We start from the raw sequence: 14,314 nt of genomic DNA on the forward strand, positions 1-14,314 counted from the left end.
GCTTTGTGATTACCTGACAGGAGCTCATATTTGTACGAGAGGAACAGCAAGAGCACATTTAATCTTTCATGCTCCGCTCTGACAGCTGCGCTTTCGCTCGCTCAGCTTTCTTGAAGGATGAGCCAGGCACAGCTCGTTTTTACACATCCCAAATTTCCAGACAGGGATGTGCACGGGCTGTAGGAGCTGTTTATCTGATTGAGGCACTAATTGTGTGGGTCCTAGCCGGAGCAGCTCGGGGAGAGGCAGCGCATTCCCCGCTCAGCGCCGGGGTGGGAAGAGACACGCAACGCTCAGCGGATAAAAAAAGGCTCGTGGTCCCAGCTGGGAAAACAGTTCCATTATCTCCCAGCTGCACAGACCTTCCAACACGGCTCCGTTCTGCCTCGCTGAACGCTCTGCCTGGCTGAGAGTCCTGCAGGAAATCGTGGGGAATCCTGAGACGTCTCCCTGCTCGGAGCTGTAAGTACAGAGCTGCCCTGGATGCTGCAGTGTGGATGGGGAGATGCCTTTGCCGGGCTGGGCTTTTATCCTTCCTCTGCTCGTTTTCATTTGCATAAGGGGGGAAGAGAAGGGGGGTTAAAAAAAAAAAAATCCTGCTGTTTTGTTTCTTCTGAGTGTCTGGAAATGGCTGATGCTCCAAAGGTGCTCGTTCTGGGCAGAAAAAGGAGGTGCAGGGTGGATTTTTGGTGTGCGAGAGCCCAGGCTGTGCTGGCCGCAGGCACCACAGGTACACGGTTGAGGCTGTCACAGCTCCGTGCTGCAGCGGAACGGGCAGCACAGAGCATGACAGTGCTCCTTCTGCCACTTCCAGACGACTTTTCTGCAGCATATTAAGAGCTGAAGTGGGTAATGAGAGCCTAACCTCATTTCTGCCAGCTGAAGGTGGGGAAAGCAATAAAAAATAAATCTGCAGGGAAATGTAGGTAAGTCCTAAAAAGAAAGTTTTTTCCCCGTTGCTCGTTTGAATCATCGGAGGAAAAATGTAACTCGAGTTCACAGCCTGTGCTGAACTTTGGGTCTGCAGAGGAGGGTTCCTTTGGATATTGTTATTTATTCACACCGCATGACACAGCTTTAGAGGATAGGATTCTTTATCAAAAGTTTGGGAAGACTGTGCTTCCAGAAGTGCCTGACTAGAACTTTCTGGTAAATCAGATATTCCCACGGTGCTTTTGGGGTGAATCCTTGGATTCAGGCAGTTGTTGCCTGTGGAAAGGGGCTCCTCCAGCAGATTTTGCAGGAGCAGGATGCTCCAAGCTGACAATTTCCTGCAGCACTCATGGAGCTGAATGATCAAGCAAGATGCAAACACTCTGTAAATAACAGTTGCTTGTCCTTTTATCGACACTACAGATAAATATTGTGAGTTAAAACCCAAATATTAACTCCTCTGAAGCAGCATTTCCACCTCCCCTTTTATTTCTCTCCCCCAAGGAGAGGAGACCTGTGACCTCCACACAAAGTTCTGAAAGTTCAGAGGATTTTTCTGTGTGTGCCACTGGACCCTGCAGTGTTTGCAATTCCAGGCACCACATCCCCACAAATAACCCATCTCCATCAGCCAGCTTTGCCTCTGGTGCTCCAGAGGCACCGTGTCAGTGTTTCACATTCCACAAGTCTCTGCTTCACAGGTTTTATGACACTAAAAAGTCCCAAATCTGTACCTCGATGAAGTTAGCAACAACCATAGATCACATTTTAGCGTCTAAAAAAAAAGAAAAATAAAACCCTCCAATGTTTGCAGCCGTGGCTTTCAGAGGCTGGTGAGGTACTGCTGGCCATGGATTACAAGTTTTACCTTCCATGCTGAGGATAAAATTATAAATAATCCATAACAACTTAAGTGCTTTAAATCACGCGGGAGCCAATGTCTCTTTCCCTTCGCTTCCAGCTTTATGGCCACTATTAAAAGGGTTTGTGGTGCATAATAAGCTACCCTAAAATCATTTTCTTGCCATTGAAGCAAGTATTCCCCTCGCAGAACAAGGTGCCAGTGTGCCCAAGGGGCCTTGAAACACAAAGCTGGGTGGCCCAGAGCACCATTTGTGTTTGAACTGAGAATTTTCATTAGAAGATATTTTGTGAGGATGTGGGAATGGATCGGCTCTATGAAAGGAAGAATACGAATTTGTATTTCCTCCCCAAAACCATGTTAGCTGCATGTTATCCCTTCAGTTAAAAATTGAGTTTATTGCAGAAGATTGCCACGGATTGGCCTCTGCTCACCTTCCTCAGTGACAAAGAGACACAAAAATCATCTTAATGATGTTCTGCTTGTCCCCAGCCTCTCACCCTGTCTGGAGCAGGAAGAGGAAAACCAGCGAAGTCTGGCCAAAAAAAAAAATCATTTATTCCTTCTTCCCAAAGGCTGCACTCAGAGCTGGTCATAATTCGGTGCTTGGGCAAGTTTGTACTCTCGTGAGTGCAGGAGGGAATCTCTCCAGGAGAAGTGGAGACACAAAGAAATTCAGGAACAGTTTTACAGCTACAACTCCTTGCGTGGTAAAAACCATCCCTGGGACACAAAAAAAAACCCCCAAAAACCAAAAAACCCACACAGAGAAGACTTTAGGTGATATGGGACCTTATTTGCATCCAAAACCGATCAGGCTCCACAAATCTCTTATTTACACAAAGGCTTTCCACAAGTGCAGAATATGCAAGGGAAAAATACCTTAAAAAGAGAACAAAGCACCTTCAAGTGTCCTAATCACAGCAGACAAGGACAACCCCAATCCAAAGAGATCAGGGCACTCTGGACTTAACATTCCTCCACCTTTTGGAGGAAAAAAAACCCACACACGGGTGTGAGACAGAGCATCAGAGGTGTGGAAACCCTACCTGGAGCTAGGAAAGTGCTAAACACACCAGGTCACCACAGAGTAAAGAGCCAGCAAGATATTTTTTGCACACACACACACAAAAAAAACCCAAACAAACAAACAAACAAACCATAAAATAAACCTCGTGGGGATTGAACTCATCAGTTTCAGAGGCTGGAGGAGACGCAGTGAGGAAAAGCTGGATTTTTTTCCCATCCCTTTCTGCTCTCAGCTCTGTCTCCTCTCCTCCAAGAAGTTCCGGCCGTGGCCTTTCCTGGTGGGTGAGGAGCAGCTGGTCAGCACTTCCTGCCGCTTCTGTTCCTGAGGGCACTGGGGCTTCTTGTCACATTTTTTGGGGACTGAAAAAATGATTGATCTGCCTTACAGCAGACAGACAGCCCCTCCCAGGGCCTGAAGGGGCTCCAGGAGAGCTGGAGAGGGACTGGGGACAAGGCATGGAGGGACAGGACACAGGGAATGGCTTCCCACTGTCCCAGGGCAGGGGTGGATGGGATTTTGGGGTGGAATTGTTTCCTGTGAGGGTGAGGAGGGTTTGAGATGGAATTCCCAGAGCAGCTGTGGCTGCCCCTGGATCCCTGGCAGTGCCCAAGGCCAGGTTGGATGGGGCTTGGAGCAGCCTGGGACAGTGGAAGGTGTCCTTGCCCAGGGAATGAAATGAGCTTTAAGGTCCCTTCCAACCCAAGAAATTTCATTGTTTTACAATCTCATCTCTCTATTTATTTTTGGGGGTCTTTGTGTTCTGGGCTTTCTGCAAGAGTCCAGAGCCTGCAGTGCTCAGGGAAACCACCGAGAGAGAGGGATGGGGAGGAAGGAGCTGGGGAGAAGAATTATTTCCCTCACTTGGACCCTTGGATGTATTTTTAGCCTATAAAGACCAGAAGGAACGGACCAAGTGAGTCAGAGAGGCAGCTTGTTTTATTAAAATTCCTGACAGCAGCTGCTGCAAAGCTCTTGTTAAAAGAGATGGAAAACATCAGAAAGATGAGAGAAGCCGTGTTCTGTCCTTGCTCTTTACACAACATAATGATATGGGAAGGAGTGTAATTGGTTTCCCAATAACTGGTTTTATTGGCTGTAGCCAAACACAAGTGACCCAGGTGCACAAAAACCCTCCCAGGGTTCTGATCCCAGCTCCCACCAGAGGCAGCTCAAGCAAATAAAAATATTTTTCTTACTTCTCTTCAGGACATCTTGATGTGATCACCAATAAGATTTTTTTTATTTTTAATAAGATTCTTCAGAAAAAAAAAATATATATATAATTGCTTTATATTTGGTAATGAATCCATCTCTCCCATGGCTGCATGAGGATCCATAACCAAAGCATGAGGATCCATAATCCCTCTTAGTGGTGATGCCTGCGAGGGATATTTTATTAAAATTCTCTTATTAAACTTATCTCTTATTAAATGGGGGAAGACTGGCTGGAAAACAAGGATCCTCTGCTGTAAAAAGTAGTGTAAAGATCTAGTCTGTACCTGTGAGGAACACCTGAATTTAATTCCCATCCCTGTGGTTCACACTGGGAATGCAGAACCTGGCTGGGATGAAGTTCTGCACCAAGTTCCTCACTGAAGTGAATGAATTTTCAGACATTTAGTGATTATTTCAGCTTCAAGCACACCTTTTTCTTTGTGCGTTCATTTGAGGTTTCACCACATCCCGTTGCCTGCTCCGTTGTAGGGTCAGGACATCAGGAATGGGCCTGCCTGGATCACAAAGTGCTTGGCACTTGAGCAATTTAAACCCATTTCTCCCAGACATTCCCTCAGCGAGTCTGGTGTGTGCAGAGCACGAGTGGTGCCTTTGGTGAGGGGAATGGGGATTAAAAGCACAGAAGTTTCTGCAACTTCATCTCTTGCAGCAGTTTCTGATAATCCTACCATGAAATTACAAAACCAGCGGGACCAGAGCAAACCTCCCTGGAAATTGTGCTGCCGCCATTTGGAAAGGAAGCCAGATAAGGGGTAGATTTTTATCAGCTAAATGAGAGAGCCGTGTCACATGGACCTGCCCAGTATCCCACCCCTCAGCTGAAATCCCTCAGTCAGGACACAATTCGGGTTGCTGTGCACTGGATCCATGGATCCCTGCCTTTCCCAGGCCGTTGCAGCTTCCAAGGAGTTTGTCCTCGAGCCAAGGAAAGAAGAACAAACCCCAAATCCTCCCCAGAGCCACTCTGGGCACCCACACCGTGACCTCCTGGTGCCTCAGTTTCCCTGCTCTGATCTATCATCTGGCAGCCCCTATTCCAGCTGTTCCTGATGCTTTAGAGTGGGATAAGCCTGGCTGGTGCCAGCTGGGGACTGTTTTACCCGTGGCACCGTCACTTGTCCCTGCACTGCAGCATCCAGACTCTCCTCACACTGATGCCATTCTGCTAATTCACCCACTTAGCCCCAAATGGGTTTGTTTTCCTTCAGCTGCTAATGGCAGGGAAGCTCTGCAGGCCCCAGCCAGGGAATTTCTCTCCCAGAAATTGTTTTGTCTGCTGGCTGAGCGGGAGCACTCGGGCTGCGCAGCGGGTTAGAGGTTTTTACCCCTGTTAAAGTCGCTTAAACTGCCACCTTTCCCTCAGCACTGATATCATTAGTGGTGACACGTTGCTGCAGCCTCTCCACAGAGGTCACCCAGCCCTTTCTGGAGCTATCACACAAAGCTAAAAGCTATAAATATCATATTTAAACCTCTCCTTGCCTGTGTTACTCCAAACCCACTGGAGGTGCAGGTCTGATTTCTTCCCTGAGCACGCTCTGGCTCTTCTATCCCACCCAATCCATGAGTTAGGTTTGTATTTTCAGTCCTGGCTCAGTTTTTCCACCCCAAAATCCAAACAAATACCAATATTTGGTGTAAAACTCTAATGCCTGGGCAGCTGGATTCCCATCTTTCTGTGAGGGCAGAGTCACAGGGGAAAGACTTGTCAGAGGGATCTTCTCTTTACAAGGAAAATCTCTGTATCCTACATCACTGAAACGGGAGCAGTTATCCATGAATTCCTCTGCAAAAGCCTGGGCTGGTGGAAGGGGGTTGGGACCTTAAATAAAATAAAATAAAAAGATTATTTTTGTGGTCTTTTCCAATCCAAGGAGTTCTGTGACCCTCTGAAGAACTTTATGTAAAAACAAACAAAGAGACTCCTTTTTTTAAGGAGGGAATTCTTGAATTATTAAAAAATTAAAAAAAAAATTCTAGAGCTGGATGTACTCTAAATATTTGTGGTTACTGTTTAAGTACCAAGCAGCTTTTGGGGAGGATGAAGTCAGGCTGGTGCCTGTGCTAACATTCCCAGGGAAAACACCTGTCCCAGGTGTGGGGTGTGGTGAGGAAGGGTGAGGAGATGCAGCCCCTGGCACTGGAGGTGCCCAAGGAATTCCTGGACACTGAGGTGGCACTCAGTGATCTGGGCTGGGGACAAGGTGGGGACTGGGCACAGCTTGGACCTGATGCTCTCGGAGAGCTTTTTCCAAGCTCGGTGATCCTGGGATTCTGTGAAACGCCCCTTGCCCAGGTACGGCTCCCTGAGTGGTCCCAGACGCGTCCCCAGCACTCTCCTGCTCAGGTCCCACACAGGCCTTGCTGTTCCCTGTGTGCTGAGCACAGAGCTGGAGGTTTAATGCACCATTTGGCCACTTTTCCATGGGTTTTTTTTTTTTCCAAAATAGGATTTTCCACCCCCTGTGCTGCTGCCACGGCCCAAACGTGGCTCAGGGCTGCAGGTCTGTCCTTGCCAGGGCTACTCCATCCCCCTGTGCTGCCCCTCTCCAGGTCTGATCCCACCTGAGACACCCCCCCAGCTTTCACTCCACTGCCTGAAGCAAAGGAGAATCCTGGCTTATGAACCTGCTCACAATTGCTGCAGTTCCGGCCAGGAATAAACTGTTCTTAACCTAAATACTCCTCTGAGGATGCTGAGCTTGGGGGATGAGGCAGAACTGTGCTGCATCCAGTGCAAACAGGGATGAGTGAGCCTGGACATGCTGGATAACTTGGGAAAGCAAAGCAGCTGGCAAAAAAAAAAAAAAAAAAAAAAAAAAAAAAAAAAAAAGAAAAGAAAAAAGGAGGACAGTGGTGAAACATTTATTTGGAAAAGGCTGACAAAGTGAAAGATTTGTCCAAAAGCAGCTCAAAAAACACCTCAAGGAGAAGGGAAGCTCCAATGTGTCCAAACCCCTTCCATGGTGAGGCTGTTGTTGGTGCTGGGCACCACAAGGAGCCCATGGAATGATTGATATGGGAAATGAAAGATAAAAATGCCAGAGCCAAATGGGCAAAGCTCAGTGGAAGAAGAGCTGGCGTGGAGTTAAATTTGCAGGAAAAGGATTTTATTCACTTTAGTGCAAAAATACCCACTGAGGTGAGCCAGGATCTACCGCTGGATCTTAGAGAAATCTTGATTAACAAGAGACTTCAGAGGTATTTCGGGATGCTCTGAGGAAAGTTGTGGGGTGAGCTGTTTGGAATTATTCTGCACTTGAGGTGTTTCAGCATTAATTGCGCGGCTTTACTCAGAGATTACTCGTTTTCAAGTTAGTCTTACCCAAGGTGTTGAATAATGGATGATATCAAACTTTGGGTCAGGGATTCAGGGGATTGATTTGGAAGACATAGGTGAGACATCCCCAAAAATGAGACTCCTGTCAAAAATTAGCAGAATAAAAGTTACGTTTGAAGTGCAAGAACTGAGAAAATAAAACCGCCATTCTTACCGATTCAGGCAAAATAAAAATGACTAAGCCTGTCACGATTTTACCTCTTTGTCTGGCTGACTTTCTCAGCAAGATTGATTCCAAATCCAGCTAAGCCCTGAAAGGAATTAGCAGGAAACTGCTTTGTTGGAGGATGCTGAGGGGGTGGGTTGAGCAGCCAGGGAAGCAGCAGCAATACCCAAAAATAAAGCCCCAGCTCTGAGCAACCAGGGGGCCCTGTTGGGTTCACTGAAGCGTGAGTAAGTCATAAAACCTCTCACTGGAATCCACAGAGGCAAGAGTGATACTTTGAGAGAATAAAAAGCAGGTGAGGAAGTGTTTGTGAGATCACAAAGTCAGAGAACACAGAGTGGGAGGGAGCTTAGGGATCATCCAGCGCCACCCCTGCCATGGCAGGGACACCTCCCGCTGTCCCAGGCTGCTCCAACCCCAGCGTCCGACCTGGCCTTGGACACTGCCAGGGATCCAGGGGCAGCCACAGCTGCTCTGGGCAACCTCACCACCCTCACATGGAGGAATTTCTCCCCAGTTTCCCATCTAACCCTGCCCTCCTTCCGCTTCAGCCATTCCCTGTGTCCTGTCTTTTCATGCTCTTGCAAAAAGTTTCACTGACCCTTCCTGTAGCCAGGAGCAGGAAGGTTTCATCCAGAGAAAGGCCCTGGGCTGGATTTGTAGGTGGATTCAGAGTTTTATATTTGACTGAAGTTATACAAATGTACCTGTATATGTATTGAAAGTAGAAGAAATTCATAAAGTAGAAGATCTCCAGTCATGCTTATGCAGTACACAGACCTGCAATAAAAACTCCTGACCCTTAAAGCAAGGAGGTGAGGGACTAGCAATCTGTAATTACTGGTGTTAATTAGCATTATTCTATCCAAAGCCAGGTTGGACATTGGGTCTTGGAGCACCTGGCACAGTGGAAGGTGTCCCTGCCCGTGGCAGGGGTGGGATGAGAGGATTTAGAGTCCCTTCCCACCCAAACCATTCCAGCATCCTGTGACTTGCAGGGCACTTGGGAGCAGCATCCTTTGCTCACCTGTTGGCAGGTGAGGCACCAGCATTCTGCTCTGTGCCCTGGTGATGGATGGAGCAAAGGTGACCTGTGAGCGCCAAACTGTCACTCCAAAAGATTCCAAATATTTCAGAAGGCAAAGAGCATAGAAAAAAGGCTTTTATTGTCTAATTCTTACCACCTTTTATAAGGTGTTCCCATACAGACTTAACATGGTTGTGAATAGGAACATCACCTCTCTAATCTCACGGGTTAAACCAGAGAAACAGCAAAATGTTGCCCTGGTTTTGTGCCTGAGATGTTTTGGTTTTCTGAAATTCTTTTCCCAGGGAATTTTCTGTAAACAAGGGACATGTTTTTGTAGTTGTAACTTTGTTTTTCGTTCCTTTTTCTAAGAGGGACTTCTTTTTGATGTCCCTCTGGTCTGATCAATGTGATTAAAAAAGTTTGTCTTTTTGTCACCAATCAAATTAGTCTGTGTGAAATAATATATAAAAGAGTCACATCCCAAAAATAAAAGAGTCATTTTCAGCCTTCTGAAACTCAGAGTCTGTGTCGTTGTGGTGTACAACAGTGTCAGCAAAACACCACCTGGAGAAAGATTGTTTTGAGAAAGGAGAGTTGTTTGCCAAGATTGTTTCGAGAAGAAACTTTTGTTGAGAAATTTTTCCTTGGGAAAAAAAAAGTTAGCAGCTGCTAGCGGGCTAAAAAGTCTTTCAGACTCAGAAATATCAGGCCCACACCAAACCTTCCCTGCAGTCCCATTCCTTGTGCTTGATCCCAGCTCAGGCTCAGAATAAATGAGCTGGGATGAAGGGTGAGACAGGTAACAAAGCATTTGTAATGGGCTGCGCAGCTATTAAATGCAAAATAAAAAAGGGATGCTAAAATAGGTGTAAAAATAATCAGAAATAAAGCTCCAATCTATTCAGGCCGGGCACGAGAGACTGAAAATTGACCTCGCTCTGCAGAAATGCAGGAGGGTGTCAGGGGGGTGCTCAGGTCACTCCTAGTGCCGCCACACTCGAGTTTTGGGCCATTTGAGGGGGTTGTTTCTCCTGCCACGGTGCAAGTTTGGGTCGGTCCCCACCTGCTGTGCCCCAGCCTGCCTGAGCTGGCCATGGTGAGCCAACAGAACCGCCAGGGAGGTCTCAGGAGATGCGGCTGCACCAAAATCAGCCCCCAGAGCTTCGGGTTAAGCTCTGGCTTTTCTCTGAGCCCTGCCAAACTCCGCACTAACCCCAGGCTGGGCAGGGCTTGGAACACCCTGGGAGAGGGGAAGGAAGAGCTGATCTCTCCTGGGTCACACACAGGGAAGGGACAAGGGGATCTCTGGGATGTCCCCAGGAGTTTCCATCCTTCAGAGGTATTTCTGTTTAAAAAACCCCATAACGGATGTTTTTGTTTTGCTTTTATTTCAGTGTTTTGGTGGAGCAGTAATGCTTTGGGTAAAATTCAAATCAATGCAAACCTCATAAGCCGATAAAATTTTATAGATGGTTATCCAGTATGTAATTTGTTACACAATTTCTCTGTGGCTTCTGTTTATTGAGACATAAAGACTTGGTGTTGTTTTTTTTTTTTAAGGGAGGTTTTATGTGAGGAGGGCATAAGAAGGAATAACCTTTCATACCTGTTGTGCCATAAACTAAATTACTCTTAACCCAAACCATTTATCTTGTGGTGGCAGCCTAATGAGACCAAAGGAAACAGAAACAAACTGCCTGGAATTTTCTTCAAGGGACAGCTTTTATTTCCATCAAGCCCATGGCTTCCCCAGATTGGCCACATGGATGTCACAGTTGATAATGTCAGATAACATAATAAAAAATAACCCAAGAACATGATGAGGACATAAAGCTTGGGACAGGGAGTGAGTGTAGAAGAGATGTTCAGGTGTAGTTGCACACTCTGTTTATTTCCTGGCAGGAATTTCCTGCTGGATGTGAGTGATGGAGGGAAGGGAGGGATGTCTGAGCACTAGGGGCTGCTCAAGCAGAGATCACCATGACTTTGGGGATTTGGATCAGGGGGGCAGGAAAAGTTCTCAGGAAGAATGATCCCCTCAGCCTAGAGAGGAAATTCACTGCAATGCCTGGTGCTTATGACTAAGATGTTCTTTCTCTAATACAACTTTTCTCTTTACAATCTCCTTTGGCCTGTACACAGCATCATTTTTCCCCGTGTTATTTCAAAGCAAAGGAGAAAAGCTTCAGAGCAAAAACTACCTTTCTTTTTATGGTTTGTGTTGGGTTTTTTGGGTTTTTTAGAGCCAGACACACAAACGTAAAAGGAGCCTTTGCTCAGTAGGTCCTGCTTGAGGTATGAGTGCACTGACCTGGAGATACACACAGAGTAAAAACCCATTTGAGGCTGTCTCATAAGTTCAGTGAAGCTCCAAGCCTTTGGAAAGCTGATCTAAATCTTCCCGAAATCAGTGGGGTGAGTTTCCCTCTCCCCTGGATCAGCCCTTGCCTGCTGCATATTGGCACCATTAATTCCTGGGGGATTTTCCCTCCCCGCGGTGCAGTTGTGGCTGTGGGATTTGCCCGGGCACAGGGACTGAAATGTGCGGTGATGAACTTGCACTCTGATGGGGACTGATTTGCCTATTAAAGAAAGAAAAGCTAAAGGCTTTTCTTTCTTTAATAGGATAGTGGATCCCCTCAGACCCCAAACTTGCTGTTTCCCTTAAAGGATGACAGATTTTTGGTGAGAGGAGCAGACCAAGAGAGGAATAGAAATAATCTGTGTGCTGTTCTTAGCATAGGACTGGTGAAAAAAAAAATGGATTTGTGTCACTGTGAGGTAACAACATTGTTTTATGTGTCAAGGGAAAAAGAGAAATAGTCCATTATTTGGATCAGCACCAGAAAATGGATGTTTTTAAGACTGAAAAGCGGGGCCATCTCCTCCTTATCATCTCCATTCAATCTCCTAAACTCCTGCTGAACCTGTAACAGAGCCTGGGCTGCGAGAGAGAGCCAGCCGAGGCTCAGAGTGACACGCTGTGACACCAGCAGGAGTTATTAGAGGAATTTATGAGCGCAATCAGGCACGGGGATGTCAAGAAGTTGGGGAAGAGCTGCAGTATCCCAGGAAACAATCTGCATTATGGAGAGCAGAGCTCCAGGGTGATGAGCTTGACAAAGTGCAGACCCTTCACTCCTCAAAGTCTCTTCCCCAAAACCAGAAGCACTTTCAAGCCCATTAGAGACCAAACCCTGTTTTGAGGTTTTACCCCTGCAGATCCAAGGAGCTGTGTAGAAACTCGTTGATGGGGCAGCTTTGCAGGGATGTGAGGCTGAAAATGAGGCTGGGATGGATTTGATAGTCCTGGGGAAGCACCAGTTTGGGGTTGGAAAGGCTCCAAAGGTGGCTCTGAACTGGTGTCAGTGTTGATGGGAAACTGGTCTGAACCTTCCTGAAATGGGGCAAAACCAGCACAGCTTCCTGAGTGTTTAAAGAAAGCCTTGAAAAGGAAACCTCGTTTTTAAATGTTTTAGATCCTTGTCCCACAGAAACACTCACCGGGGGGAAGGAATGACGTAACCACGGGGGTTTCACTCTTCGGGTTTGCCAATCAAACTATTTCAAAGGATTTATTTTTTTCCCCTTTTAATATGTATCCCAAATTCATCAAAACACCTGAATCCATCTTTCGCAGTCAGTATGAGATTGATCCTACAACAAGGAATGGACCTGAAAATATGTTAATTAGCAATTTCTGCTGTGGAGCAGCCAATCCACAAACCTGGCATTAGACAGACCCTGAAGCAGGGAGCTTAAATTCCAAAGAACCCTTAAATTCAATGTTTTCCTAGAACAAATCCTTATTTGTCTCTGGAATATTAGCAGTGTTAAATCACCAGCCTCCAGTCTTGAAGGCAATTTATCTTGGGCACCTTTAAAAATGAAGGGGAAATTTGGGATGTTGGCTTGTTTTGATTTTAATGATGTGGAAAATGAAAATATGATTCCTTGATAATGAATGCAGTCACGGATTTCTTGGGAAAGAACAATTTTTTTTTTTTTTCATGTTCTAAATATAGTGGTTTTGGCTTAAAACAAAGGACAACCTTTGTAAGAGGTTTGGTGAAATCATGTGCTTTAATAGAGACTCCAAAAGGCAAAAGTTGCTTTTGAAAAGGGAAAAAGGAATGATAAGAGGATGAGTAAAGATCCCCTTTGCTATGGAAAGACAGATTTTGATATTCTGAAATTCTGCTGAACCCACAACTGTAAGAGTTGACAACCAACACTTTGATGCAGGAATGAAACCTGAGAAATTTCACTTCTTGTGCCACCACAAAAACGCAGCCAGGGATGGATTAGGGATGCAGGAACTGCTTGGGAAGTCCACAGAAACAGGATATAAACATGGGATGGAAAATACAGAGCAAGGGGATGAAAAGGGAAAGGAGAATAAGATAAACATGAAGGTCAATTTTCACCATCTCCCTTTAATTGCCACACTAACAACATTCAAACCCTCAGGATTTTTCACTCTGGGCATTTCTCTGGTTAATTGTGAGTTTTCCTGGGTGCTCAGGACCGTGGTGGTGATGGGAATAATTCCTCTAGACCCCGTTGTAATTTGGGCACTTAGTCAGCAAAATCAGGACTTTGCCAAGTAAATGCTCCTCAGAACGGCCTTGGGTGAGCCAGCAGCGTTTAATTGACTTTTTCTTCCCTGTATTATAACAGATCACTTGCCATTGTCTCCTCTCAATTATTCTCTGCCATTCCAACAACACATTTTGGTGCATAAAGGGAGTGGAAATGAAAGCACTGAACGGAAAGGGGATAAAAGAGGCTCCTTGGAGAGCTGATGTTGAAAGGCAACAGGTGAAAGTCCTGTTAGGTTTCAATGTCCAGATTAATGGATGAGGAAACAAAGCAGAAATGAAAAGGAAGTTCTGCCTCTGGGAAAAAAAAAATGCACTTCCAGGAAAAAAAAAATCTCTTGCTAAATATTTATATCCAGCCCTGGCCTTTCACGGTCCTTCACGTTTTTGAATTTTAGAATTGATTTATTTTAAATAACTGCATACATAAATAAGTGCACCCTAAATATACTTCTCTGTGTATTAGGACTCTAAGTAAAATTATGCTTTTTATCATAAAGCAGATAAATTTAAAGAGTTCTTCTTCTAAATATATTTGGTCCTGGCTCCCAGCTGGTGCAAATTTGCATTTTTCCATGAAGGTCAAAGTTTTCCTGCTCTCACCCTGGAGTAGCCAACCCTGTTTACCTGGTAAAAACTCCAGAATAGCAAGTTCAAGTTCTTCAGTGTACCCAAGAAGGGAAAACATCCCTAAATCCTGATTACTATTCCAGCTAACATTTTGCTTTCCTAACCTGTTCTGAGTTTGTAAGAATTGTCTGCTGCTTATCCAGCAGATGCAAATGCATCAATCCCTGAATGTGTGACTTGTTTGGAGTGCAGGGCAATTATCCAGGAATAAAATCAATTTCTAACAAATCATCTGCCGGGTGCAAAGCAGGACTCTAATAGTAATTAAAGTCATAAAACGGATTAATGTTTCTCTCTATCTCCTTCTTTTACCCACTGGTAAAAACAGCTCATACATGAGTTCTAGGAGAGAGCATGAACTGCAGAAGAAATTAATTAATGAACAACAAATAATCACAAATCAATTCATTTTAGGCCTGGGATTACATCATGATTTTCAAGCAACTTGATACAATTGATCTATGTCGTGTGAGCTGACTTTGAAGT

General features: G+C 45.5%; 1 protein-coding gene across 1 annotated transcript in view; it reads left to right on the forward strand.

Moving 5' to 3' along the window:
- Nucleotides 1-346: 346 nt before the first annotated feature.
- CNTN6 (contactin 6) overlaps nt 347-14,314 on the forward strand; it is a 124,460-nt gene continuing 110,492 nt past the window's right edge. Inside the window, exon 1 of the mRNA XM_066195180.1 lies at nt 347-462. The gene's annotated coding sequence lies outside the window, so the exon portion shown is untranslated. The remainder of the gene's footprint in view (nt 463-14,314) is intronic.

The sequence above is a fragment of the Chamaea fasciata genome, unplaced genomic scaffold (assembly GCF_029207755.1).
Source record: "Chamaea fasciata isolate MVZ Bird 193981 ecotype frontalis unplaced genomic scaffold, bChaFas1.0.hap1 SCAF_13, whole genome shotgun sequence".
NCBI classification, from domain to species: domain Eukaryota; kingdom Metazoa; phylum Chordata; class Aves; order Passeriformes; family Sylviidae; genus Chamaea; species Chamaea fasciata.